General features: G+C 44.6%; 1 long non-coding RNA gene across 2 annotated transcripts in view; it reads left to right on the forward strand.

Annotated features, from left to right (window-relative positions):
• The window catches only part of LOC116854405, a 357409-nt gene that overhangs the window by 204878 nt on the left and 139171 nt on the right, over nt 1–13360 (forward strand). For both annotated transcript variants that reach the window (XR_004380153.1, XR_004380154.1), the window contains exon 2: nt 4767–4851. This is a non-coding gene — a long non-coding RNA (uncharacterized LOC116854405). The remainder of the gene's footprint in view (nt 1–4766; nt 4852–13360) is intronic.

Consider the following 13360-nt stretch of genomic DNA (forward strand, 5'->3'; position numbering starts at 1 on the left):
GTATAGAGACCCGTGGAAGACACGTTTTGCATGAGCCAAGAATTCAGTTAAACTAAAGCATTACATTTTTTTGAATGAAGATACCGGTTTCCTTTCTTTCTGCATTCAGCTGGGTTTGAAACTTACATTATGGGTGTGTGTGTGTGTGTGTGTGTGTGTGTGTGTGTGTGTGTGTGTATGTGTATGTGAGAGCGTGTGTGCATGTGTGTTTGTGTGTTGCATGTACTCCTTCATAAAAACTGTTTCTTACAGACTTGGAATAATTAACTTCCCAAATGTGCAAGCTTCTGGAGTAATAATCTACCTAGGCTATGTAAACCAGTGTCTGAAATGTTACCCAAGACATGAACATTCCCATGAGGTGGAATTTAACTCCTTCAGTGTGTGTAAGAGGAGTGTGTGTGTGTGTGTATGTGTTTGTGTGCATGTGTGTGTGTGAGAGAGAGATGGAAACACTTTAGCCTAAATGAGCATTTCCTGAATTTTGTCCATTTGTTTATTGCCATCAAGATTTCTGCTATATTCAACTACCATCTGTACTTAGTTCCTTGTAGGGATTTCCTATATTTTTGTAATTTTTTTTTCTTTAAATTGACCCACTTTTTGTAAACTTAGCTTCCAACTAGAAAGAATATCCAACATGCCACAGACTGGGAGAAAATAATCGCAAAATGTGTATTTCATAAAGATCTAGCCTCCAAAATATACGAGGAACTCTTAAAACTCAACAATAAGAAAACAACCCAACTTAAAAATGGGCAAAAGACCTGAATAGACACCTCAGATTATAGATTTAAAATAAGTTTATGAGAAGATGTTCAACATCATCTGTCATTAGGAAAATGCAAATTTAAATAACAATGAGACAACATCACACACCTCGCTATAGACTGAATGTTTGTGTCTCCTGCCCTCCAACTTCGCAGCAAGTCCCTTCCCCAACAATATTGTGGTATTTACCTCCAGGAGCTTGACAGTTTCTCACAGTAAGTATGGGAGAAAAATCCCTCATGCTTTTAACCAGGGAGCCGGGGGCGGGGGAGGGGGGCAGGCAGTGGGGAGGAACTATTTCAAGATATACCAGAGCACACTATCCTTGCCTCCTGGAAACACTAGTTAGCCAGAACCTAATTCTGTGGGGTTTTATCAGAACATTACTAACCCCAGGAAGGGAAATGCCCAGTTCCACTTGACGGTAGACTTCCATGGGGAAAGAGAAATATCCATCCCTTAGGTGTAATTTGTCTTGATCGCTGTGGCTTTGTCTTCAAATCGGTCATTGTCAGTTCAACTTTGTTTCCCTTCTTTTTTTTTTTTTTTTTAAGATTTTATTATTTATTTGACAGATCACAAGTAGGCAGAAGCTGGCAGAGTGAGAGGGGGATGCAGGCTCCCTGTTGAGCAGAGAGCCGGATGAGGGGCTCGATGCAAGGCTCAATCAAGCCAGCTAGGCACCCCTTTGTTTTCCTTCAATATTGTATGGGCTATTCTGGGTCTTTCATCTCTTCACATAAACTTTAAAAATAGGGGCGCCTGGGTGGCTCAGTGGGTTAAAGCCTCTGCCTTCGGCTCAGGTCATGATCTCAGGGTCCTGGGATCAAGCCCTGCATCAGCTCAAGCAGCTCAAGCAGGGAGCCTGCTTCCTCCTCTCTCTCTCTCTCTGCCTGCCTCTCTGCCTACTTGTGATCTCTGTCAAATAAATAAATAAAAATCCTAAAAAAAAAAAAAAAAAAAAACCTTTAAAAATAGTTTGTCAATATCCAAAAAATAACTTGCTGGGACTTTGGTATTGCACTGAATCTGTAGATCAAATTGGGAAGAACTGACATGTTGACAAAATTGAGTCTCTTTACCCATAAACAGGGAATCTCTCTCCAATTATTTAGTTCTTTGTTGATTTCTTTCATCAGAGTTTTGTAGCTTTCCTCAGAGATTATGTGTGTATTCTGTTTGATTTATACCAAAATATTTCATTTTGGGGAGTGCTTCTTGTAAATGGTGTTGTACTTTAAATTTCAAATTCCGTTTGTTTCTTGCTCATATATAGGAAAGGGATTAATTTTTGTGTGTTAACCTTGTATCCTGAAACATCGCAATAATCACTTGATAGCTTCAGGAATTTTTACTGTTTTGTCTTGTAGATTCTTTCAGAATTCCTACATAGATGATCCTGTCATCTGTGGACAAAAATAGTTTCCTTTCTTCTGATCTGTTATTTCCTTTTCTTGTCTTATTACATTATCTAGAAATCCCTGCCGTGTCTGGGTGGCTCAGGTTGTGATCTCAGGGTCTTGGAATGAAGCCCTGCCTCAGGCTCCCCCCCCCAGCAGGGAGTCTCCCTCTCCCTCTGCCCCTCCCCCTGACTCATGTGCATGCTCTCTATCTGTCTCTTTCTTTTTCTCTCAAATAAGTAAGTAAAATCTTTTAAAAAAAATTATCTAGAACTTCTAGTACAATGTTGAAAAGCAGTGGTAGGAGGGGACATGCTTGCCTCATTCCTGATCTTATTGGGAAAGTTTCAATTTTCTCACCATTAGGTTTAATGTTAGCAGTAGGGTTTTTTGTAGTTGTTGGTTTTTTTTTTCTTTTATTGAATTGAAAAAAATCCTCTCTAAAACTGGTTTATTGAGTTTTTATCATCAATGGATGTTGGATTCTGCCAGATGATTTTTCTGCATTGATATGATCCCATGATTTTTCATTTGTTTTTTGTTTTGTTTTGTTTTGTTTTTTAGAGACAGAACATGAGCAAGGGTAGGGGGGAGAGGCAGAGGAAGGCTCCATGCCTAGTGCAGAGCCCAGTGTGGGGCTCAATCTTAAAATCCTGAGATCATGACCTGAACCGAAATCAAGCGTTGGATACTTAACTAACTGAGCCACCTGGGCACCCAGTGATTTTTCTTTTTTAGCCTGTTGATGTAATGGATTACATTCATTTTGTTACATTATGTAATTAATTTTTGACTCTTGAGCCAGTCTTGCATACCTGGGATAAGTCCCATTTGGTCATGATGTATAATTTTTAATGCATTTTTAATTCAATTTGCTAATATCTTGTTAAAGAGTTCTGCATAAGAGATATTGGTATATGTTTGTGAGAGACATTGGTCTGTGGTTTTCTTTTCTTATAATGTCTTTATCTGATTTTGGTGTTAGGGTAATGTCTGCCACGTGGAATGAGGTTGTATTTTCCCTGATTCTATTTTCTGAAAGAGATTGTAGAGAGTTGGTATAATTTCTTTTTCAAGTGGTTGGGGATCTTATCAGTGAACTCATCTTGGCCTCGTACTTTCTGTTTTGGATGGTTATTCTTGATTTGCAGTGGACTCCTTGACCTGGCAATGACACTTTATACATTCTAGGTGTAGATTCAGAAACTCTTTGAACAAGTTCAAAAGGGGTTATTGCAGTAGCATTTGTGATCACGAAAAACTGGGAACATCCTGAATGTCCATTAGGAAGGGAATGGATAATATACAACAGACTACTAGACAGTTGTTAAAATGTACAAACTACGTAAGTTATCCACATGCATGGGTCCTGAAATGTAACATTGGGAGAAAGCAAATTCCAAAATGATGTTCATGATATGATCCTGTTTTTATATGTACTAAATCTAGCTTATAGGTACATATAGGTAATAAATCATAAAAACATTGCCTAGAAGGATACATACATACCAAAATCATGATAATCGGCAGGAGAGGTGTCCTAGGTAAGAGAACTCAGGAGTTGGGTTACTTTACACATATACACACACACACTTATACAGATCTGATAAAATTTTCACTTTTCTCAGCTTTGATGAATACATGGTTTTTTATGTATATAGTTCTTTGTGGTTCCTACCTGTAAAAAGTAAAATCCATTTATTTCCATATTGCTAAAATCCACTTTTCAATCAGTTCTGTAACCCTTACTGTGTTTGACTTTGCAAATATTAATACTTCAAACCTCATAACAATCTTATGAGGGACTATTTTAAAAGGAAGGAAAGGGATGCACAGAGAGGTCCACCCACTCACCTAAGGTAAAACAGCTAGCAGGTGGCAGAGCTGGGCTTCAGACCCAGGTAGCCTGGCGCCACTGTCCATGATTTCAAACACCCTCTACGTGTTATCTGTGACTTGTAGTCCCCTCAGCAGGGTCCCCTTTGTCCTTCTCGTACTGTCTACTTGTCTACCCTTACTTTGTTTTAAGCTGTACAGGATCTGAATTCAAAATCTCTCTCATTACTCCATCCCACCTCCTGGCCCATCATAAATAAACAGCAAATGTTGTTGAACAAATGAGTGGATGAATGAGTGACCTCACGTTCCTGGAAATCACTCTGTGCGAGTGCCATGCTCAGGGTCATTGCCGAGTCCTCCACCGCATTTGATGTCGTTCAGGGTGCCAGCCCTGGGCATTATGGGAAATGAGCCCCTCAGTAGAAAAATTGGGGGGGAAAAAATCAAGTAACATGGGACTTTTATTTTTTAGGGGCCACCTTACTCTCTCTACATGTGAAGGAGTTATTCAGAGAAAAGTCAAGTTTTAGGAAACACGTGGGCCTCCTCACAGATCCATCTTCATTCTCCAACCATTCCCACTCATTTCTGCTTTCAATTTTAATGTCATTTCTTCTGAGAAGCCTTCTCTGGCCACCCTGTTCCCTCTCGCATATGCTCTGTCTCCTACTCCCCTCTTCCGTATCAAACTCACCACAACTTAGAATTACTTATGTATTTGTGAATTTATTCTTTCCTATGTCTCTGTGCCCCCAGGTGACTGTAAACTCCGAGGGGTCAGAGATCACACCTGTCGGGCACACACGTCATGCCCAGAACCCGGCCCAGTGCTTGCTACACAGTAAGTGCTCATTTATCATCAATGAATGGTTGTTGTTTGCCGACTACAGTGGCTTAGCTGAAAGATGTGCCCCAGGGGTTTCAAAAAATACATATTTTTTTAAACAGCAAAATGCTTTTCACCAAACGAAATTGTTCAGGCTTCCTGATCTAAACCAGCTCGTTCCTCTGGTTAAACTGGGGGTTGATGGGGAAAATCGGCTCACCCTGCCTTCTCCTTGCTGCTCCCAACGGGCTCCCTGACGGACCTCACAGATCGTATCTTGGGAGATTGTTCCAAGCTCCCTTGCTCCCTGCAAGTGCCGGAAGGGTCTCCTTACCAAGGGGACCCCTTCTTTGTAGGCTGAGAGACTGATGACCTAGCCTCTTCTCCCAGGCCCCTGCAACAGCCTCGTGGTGTACTTTGCTAATAGAGCCATAAATCCCCCCTCTACATGAGCATTCTGGTTTGATTTGCTCTTCAAATGACCCCTTCCTGGGGAAAACACTATGCTTTCCCTGAGTTATAGCAGAGACTCCCCTGGATGGCTGTGTCGTGTCCAGCCTTTACCATCTGATCATCTGATTCCTCTCCAATTTATGAGCTTGTTAGTTCCCCAGCCAAGCTCCTACCTCACTGCGGCTGACCTAGTAACGCTATTTGCCTATGTCACTTTGCTCAGACAAACCCAGACGTCCCTGCTGAGGAGGCAGCCGTGCCAGCCCAGTCACCTCATTCACTGACCCTGGCTGACTCCATAGAGCTGGGGCAGGCAGGACAGAGCATCAGAATGTGGGACAGGTGCAGCTCCCATAGTCACCGAAGCTCTTGATGCTTGAGCATGGCTGGGAAACCCAGGTTCCTTGTTTCCTAAATGCTCCCCCGCAGAGAATCCCTGAGATAGCTTCTATCTTTCAAAGGCAAGGGGGCTGTCACCTGCCCTCAGCCCCTTCTTCCTGCTGGGTTTCGTGGCTCCCCTAAATTCTCCTTCTGGAATGCTCGCTTTGTACATCCTGTGGTAGGTCAGGCGCAGTGACCCATGCTTTGACTTGGAGCCCGGGAGTGGCAAGAGATAGAACTGGGAATACTTTTTATGTGTCTCCATTTCTTGGCCTCGGCAATGAGAACCACAGTGGGTCTCAGACCATTTGTTACCTTGTTACCTTGGGCAGGAAAAGAAACACACCCCTTTTGCCTATCATGTCATGACAGTAGCTGTGAAGGTTAACATTTGATGGGCTGGACAAAAATGGGAACCTCCAAATCCATCAGTTGGTAACTGGAGATTCAAAATGTGATACATCCTTATAATAGAATGCTAGTGAGCAATAAAAAGGAACATTCTACAGACGCATGCTACAACATGGAGGAGCTTCATATGATGTCAGGAAAAGAGGCTGGACCCAGGAGACCACAACATATCACATGGTCTATTTATATGAAATATCCAGAAAAGGCAAAGCTATGAAGACAGAAAATAGATTAGTGGTGGCCTGGGGACGGGGACAGGAAGTAACAGGAAACGTGTGTGAGGAATTCTGTCGAGGGGATGAAATGCTTTAAAACTGATTTATGGTGATGGTTGCATAAGTTGGTTAAAAAAATAGGTGTATGTATCTCACCAGGCTGGGGAGGGGGGTTCCCCGACATGCATGCCCTGGAGGACTTCGCAGTAAAGGGTCACGAGGGGCTGCAAGTTCTTTAAAAGGGTTCAGCCGGTGCCCACGTGTGCATCAGTATCTCAGTACCTGTCTTGAAATCTGTATTCATTTCCTTGGGGCCACCAGAACTAATGACCACAAACTTGGGTGGCCCAAAACATCTTGAAATCTCTTGTCTCACTGTCCTGGAGGCCGTAAGTCCAAAATCAAGACACTGGCAGGGCTCCCGCTCCATTTGGAGCCTCTAGAAGAGAGTCCTTCCTCGCCTTTTCCACGTCCGATGTTTCTGGCTTCCTTCTGCTTGTGCTCCCATCACACCCATCTCTGCCTCCATTTTACACTGCTTCTCTTCTGTCTGCCTGTCTCTTAGGAGGCCACTTCCCATTGGATTTAGGGCCTGAATTACACTTACCTTATGATCCCAAGTTAAATCTGCAAAGACTTCAAAATGAGGTCACATTCACAGGTTCCGGGGATTTGATGTGGGTCTCTCTTGGGCGGGGGGGGGGGGGGGGGGGGGAACCAGCGCGGGATCTGTCTCCGTCATCTCTGTCTGTACCCATGTCATCGATATATCCATATCTTTACATCTCTCTGCATCTGTACCTATATCATATCTCTAGATTGCCGGTAAAGCAACGATGTCCAAGTGTGAAGCATTTCTGACCTACCTCACAGGTCCTCAGGTTCTCATGGTACAGGTACACGATTCGAAAAACCCTGCGTTTTTGAATTCCGATGTTTCCCGATTTTAGGAAGGCACTCAGGTATAGGCACCATGTGTTGCATTATACCTTGAACGAGAGCCTGGGCAGCACCCCATAATAAAACATACGAGGATGTCTGCATTAATACGTTTGAAGATTCGCACTAAGTGGGCTACAGAGAGACATCATTTCAGCTGACTCAGGTCAGGTTTCGCTACCAAATGAGTTTTAGCACCACATGCGTGATAAATCTCTGGGCTCCAGAGCTCTTTGAATTTTCGAATTATGGAGAAGAGAGTGGGCGCCCTTGTTATTCTTTCTCCTCCTGTGTGTGTTTGGAAATTTTCATAACGAAACGTATTGAACAAATGAGATTGTGCATGTCACAAGCCCAGCCTAGAGCCTGACACATAGTAAGGACGCACAAAGTATGTGACAATTAAAATTAATTTCATAATGATTATTGTGTTGACCGTGTTATAAGTCAGACAGGTAGGAGCTATTGAAGGTTTTGATGCAAGGGAATGGCGTGGCCAGGGAAAAGGGCATCTAGAAGGATGTCTATCGTAGGTGGTCCGGGACAGGGCAGGAGGGACAGGGATCAGAGCGAGGCTGGTTAGGAAGCTGTTGTACGTGTCCAGGCAGGAGGTGATGAGGTCCTGAAGTGGAACAGCGGGAGAAAGCTGGAATTAACCTGACAGAACCCGGTGAGTGCTCTGGGAGAGCAGGACGGGTGCTTGTCAGCCTCCCTGATATGCTTCTTAGTGACGGCAGAAGAGAGACATACAGGGTACTGCTCTGCGCTTTTAGGAGGGAAAATACTCATCAGTCAATTCCGGAATGAGTCAAGTGGGAGTTTCATAGCTGACTCAGCCTCCCAGTCTGGTCCATAGCCTTAGCACCAAGAGCAACGTTTTTGATTGTCAGGGTTAATTCGAGGCAGAGGGCTTGCTGGTCAGGTCTGTCTGGGGGACAGAGCACGGGCCACCGGGGCCCCTGTGCCCAAGTGGTCTTGCCCTCCTTTTAGACCTGCAGATGCCACTCAGATTATAGGGACAAAGGCGGGGCTTCTCAACACCAGCCCTGCTTTAGAGTCGCTTGGGGGAAGAGTTTCAAACAACACTTCCTTAACATATGCCACCAAGTGTATTCTGGACGTGGGATTAAGACGTCAGGGAGGGGCACCTGGGTGGCTCAGTGGGTTAAAGCCTCTGCCTTCGGCTCAGGTCATGATCCCAGGGTCCTGGGATCGAGCCCCGCATTGGGCTCTCTGCTCAGCAGGGAGCCTGCTTCCCCCTCTCTCGCTGCCTGCCTCTCTGCCTACTGTGATCTCTGTCTGTCAAATAAATAAATAACATCTTTAAAAAAAAAAAAAAAAGAACAAAGAACGGCTTGCTGGGGACTCTCTTGGAAGCCTTTATAATACCTCCCCTCAAGCATCCCGGAGGGCTCCCGGCATGGACAGCTGTGGAAGAGCAGGGCCCTTATCTTCACACTTCCCACGGAGCCCTGTCAGATTCCTGTCACTCCCTTTAAGGCAGTTTGGTTATTTAGAAAAGCCGTATTTACCGTAGAAGAACTTGAGAAAGAAGAGAAGCAGAGCCAAAACAAGACCAAAGCTCTAGTCAATGATCAACCCCCACCCCATGAAACCACCACAGAAACCGTGTCTGTGAATTTCTTCCCCGTCCTCTTTCCTCCGCTCGAAGGTGTACTTGTTCTTTTTAGATGTAAAGATCATACTTGATCCGGTTTTATAATGTAATTCATTTAACGATAGATGGGGAACAATGGAACAATTTTTCCTATGTTTAAAAAAAAAATGCCATCCTTTTTAATGGCGACCAAACATGTCATGACCAAACATGAGCATATCGGGGATTTCTGGATTTTTACTCATAATCATCATTGCAGTGACATTGTGAGACAGCATATGCTTTTTCATGTGGTTAGCTGGTTTTGGCTTTAGGATAAATCCCTCCGATTGGAATTGTTGTGAGAGAGGGTGTGTATACACGCAGGTGTTTCATACCCAGCACTGAGCAAAGATGCGGTTAGCCCTCCCTTAAACCAACCAATTCAAACTGCTTTAAGCCCTTTAAACTCTTCCCGTCCTCGGGCACCTCGTCCCAGCCGAAAATTCACAAAAGAGGCTGTTGGCGGTTGCGTCAGCTCCAAGAATTAAACTCCTTTGACGTGAATGTTCCAGTCTGTCGCTGTACGGTTGAAATAACCACAGACTATTCTTTTTATCATCACTGGGCCTAATAAGGGAACTTTTGGTTTGGTTTGACTTGGTTTGGGGAGGTTGTTTTGGCTAGGGACGAGCTGGTTCTTCTTAAAAAAGGCATTATTTCCAGAGCTTTCCCGAGCCCCTCCCTCTACTGCATTTCATGTCCTTTGGCCCTGGGTTTTTGCCATCTGGGTCCAGCTCTGGGTCACAATCTTCCTAACAAAGCTTCACTCTCCTGCCCTCGAAGCGTTTGTGCCCTGGGTGTTTTTCCCCACCTGGAAATCTCCTTCCGGTAGGATTTCCAGATTCACTAAATAGGAGTATAGGATACCCAGTTCAGTCTGAGTTTCAGATCGAAGTAAGTGTTTTAGGGATTCTGCCTATTTCTGATTATGTCTCTTCTAGTTGTGTATCCTAGAACTGGGGAAAGGACCACGGGGTGGGCTCAGGGACCCGCTGGATTCACTGTGCAGTGGACGTGAGCTCCTGACTCATTGCCTGACCTCCGTAAGCTCCTCCTCTGGCTGGTGGATTTCATGAGCTCTTGTGTCCCCTGGAATTAGGGTCACTCAGAGCCAGTGTCCAGTTGTACCCCAAATCTCATAGTTTCCTTTTCTCCATTGCACAGTCAGCCTGGCAAAAGGCCACGGGTCTCTTTGGAGAAGACTGAGAGAGAGGCTAACGGTACAAATTTTTGGCAGGGTAGCGTGTCCTTCCTCAAGGCCACCCAGCCTCCCCTGCATTCCGAGGTTCCTGGGTCTGTAAACTCGCTCGTGTCTGGGAATTGATGGAGGGGCCGTGACGCTCTGCCTTGGCCGTTCAGGTTAGACTTCTGTCCACTTGACCTAAAACTCTCCGGTTTATACAGATAAAGTAAGAATTTAGTAGACTGTGCATGTATTTGTTTTCCTGCCGTGCGGGGATCAGCCAGCCAACCCTGTAAGTCTGAGGGAGTCGGACTATTCTGGTTACTGTTTTGATTTCGCCGTCCATTACTGTAGCCCACCTTGCCTTTGGTGATTAAGAGCAGCAACTTGGCCCCTGGCACCCCAGGATCCAATTATCCCCACTGCACTTAGAAATCCCAATGTAGTAGCAGCAACGTCCCCTGCAGTTTCTGACATACAGAGAAGAGTGACCACAAATCTCTTCAAGGATGCTGGGTCTCCCCTCACAAATTTATTTCTCACAGTTGTGGGGACGCTCCTGAGGCAGATGAACAAGTCCTACATGATAAATCCCCTCCAACAGCCCTCACCCTTAAGCCTTTGGAGACCTTCCTCTATCTTTCCCTACAGTAGATCAAAGCAGTTTTGGCAGTTCTGGCATTTTGACTTCAGGCACCTTGCACTCCACGTTTCTGCCAGCCAACCATGCAAACCGTTAGAGCTCTTTCTAACCCCGCCCCCACGCTATAACATTAAATCCGGAATCTCTTCTCAGTGGGCTCATATCCGTATGTGTGGCCTGATCCAACTTTATATTCCTCCTCCTATTATCCCCACACCCTTAATATTTGTTCCCACCCATATTCCCCAGATTTCTGTCTATAAGTTAGAAAAGTCATGTAGGTCTTTTGGAGGGTAGGGCCCCTCCCTGTGGTCACAGTTTGTACCTCCCCATTGGGGACCTGCTCTGACCTGGGTCTGGTTAGAGGTCTAGAAGCCATCGGGGATGGTGCGGCCAGGTCTTGAGGAGAACCAACAGTAGTATATCGCAAGGCACCCCCCTCAGGGGAGACTGTCATAGGTTCCTCAAGCAAAACAGGGTTGACCTTGTCAGACTAGTGGAGGTGGATGGGAAGGGGAGAATGGGCTGCTTCTCTGGTAAATTTAGGGGCCCCCAGTCGCCAGCTTCACTGGGATCTGCTCATGTGCCCCCTTCCCCATTTTCTGGAATCTACTCCTTCCTGATCAGTGCCCTTGCTTTAACAGCAGACAGCCTGTGAGGTTATGAATTCCATTTGCATTGTAATTCATTGACTCTCAGGATGATTTCAGCAATCTCAGCCCTAAGAGAGAGGCACGACGTAAGGCTCAGTTACGCAGAGTTTGAGCTGACTCCTAAGTCTTGAGCTCTTCTTTGCTTTCCCTGCTTTGGCCAACTCAGTTAGGAGCAACCAGCCCATCTCATTAATACTGATCCGTTTGACAGAAGTGTTGTAAGTATTCAACGCCAAAGTGTTCAAATACACGGTATCCCGGAAATGTGTCTTATGTCAGTATTTGATTAGGAGTATCCAATATTGTCTACGGCCATACCACCCTGAACGCGCCCGATCTCGTCTGATCTCGGAAGCTAAGCAGGGTCGGGCCTGGTTAGTACTTGGATGGGAGTATCCAATATTGGGGACTTATACTAAGAAAGGATTAGTTGATTATTTGAAATTCAGATCGAACTAGATGTCCTATATTCAATCTGGCCACCTAACCTTAAGGAGATCTCCTTGTCCTTCAAAATCTAATTAAAGTATTCTCTACAGATTACTTTGTATTACTGACTGATAGATTGATATCATTTTTGACCACTTATAATGTGCCAGGCACTGTTCTAAGTGCTTTACATGGACTGACTCATTTAAGCTTGATTCCAACTCACAGGTAGATACTATGATTACTCACATTTTATAGATGGAAAAACTGAACCCCAAAGAGGAAAAATAACTTGTTCAGTAGTTCATAGCTAAAAGGTGGTAGAGTTGGGATTTTTACTCCAGGGCTCACCTGGATCACCGTGGATAATATGATGCAACTCTGTGACCTCTTTTACTAGAAGCTTCCACCTGTGTGTGCATTTTCTGGGACCCTTAATGCACTGTTGTCTGTCATACTGCCAGGCTGTGAGATTGCTGGCTGAGAGCAGAAATTATATTTCATCGATCACCACGATCCCAGTGTCAGGTAACTTTTATTTAGAAAAGTTACACTTATCATTCAGCCTTAAAAAGGACTGAACTTCTGACACGTGCTATCACGCAGATGAACCCTGAAGACAATAGATCTGTGTCAAGCAAAATAAGGCGCAAAAGGACAAATACTCTATGATTCCACTTATATGAGATTCCTAGAATAGTCAGATTCATAGAGACAGAAAGTAGAATGGTAGTTGCCTGGGACTGGGTTGGGGGGAAGCTTAAATTGGGGATTATTATTCAATGAATGCAGTTTTAATGTGGGGATCGTGAAAAGTCCTGGAGATGGTTGGGGTGACGGTTGCACATTGAGGATGTATTTAGTGCCACAGAAACCGTACACATGGAAATGGTTGAAACACTAACATTTGTGCTAGGTATAGTCTACCACAAAAAATGGTACAGCCATTATGAAACATAGTATGACATTTCCTCCAAAGACTGAAAATACAACTGCCCTATGATCCAGCAAATCCACTTCTGGGTATAGATCTAAAGAAACGAAATCAGGATCGTCAAGAGAGATCTAGACGCCCGTGTCCACTGCAGCATCATTCACAGTAGCCAAGATCTAGAAACAATGCGGATGTTGGCAGGCAGAGGGATGGTTAAGGAAAATTCAGCATCAAACATGCAACAGAATATTATTCTGCCTGGAAAAAGAAGGAAATCCAGCAACGTGACTGAACCTGGTGGACTTTATGCTAAGGGAAGTGAGCCAGACACACAAAGATAGACATGGTATGATCCCACTTTCACGTGGGATCTAAAAAAGTCAAATGGATGAAAGCAGAGAAGGAAGAACAGTGTTTGCGTAGGAGCTGGGAGGTGGGGGAAATGGAGAGATGCTGATCAAATGGGATAAAGCTTCGGTTATTGGGGGGGGGGTGAGGAAGCCCTGGAGATCTAACATACAGCATGGGGACTGTCATTAATAATACCATATTGTAGGCTGGAAATGGTCTTCCTGTTAAAAAAAAGGCGGGGGGTAGCTGTGTGAGTTGGTAGATGTGTTCAT

The sequence above is a fragment of the Lontra canadensis genome, unplaced genomic scaffold (genome assembly GCF_010015895.1).
Source record: "Lontra canadensis isolate GAN:19392208 unplaced genomic scaffold, GSC_riverotter_1.0 scaffold91, whole genome shotgun sequence".
Taxonomy (NCBI): Eukaryota; Metazoa; Chordata; class Mammalia; order Carnivora; family Mustelidae; genus Lontra; species Lontra canadensis.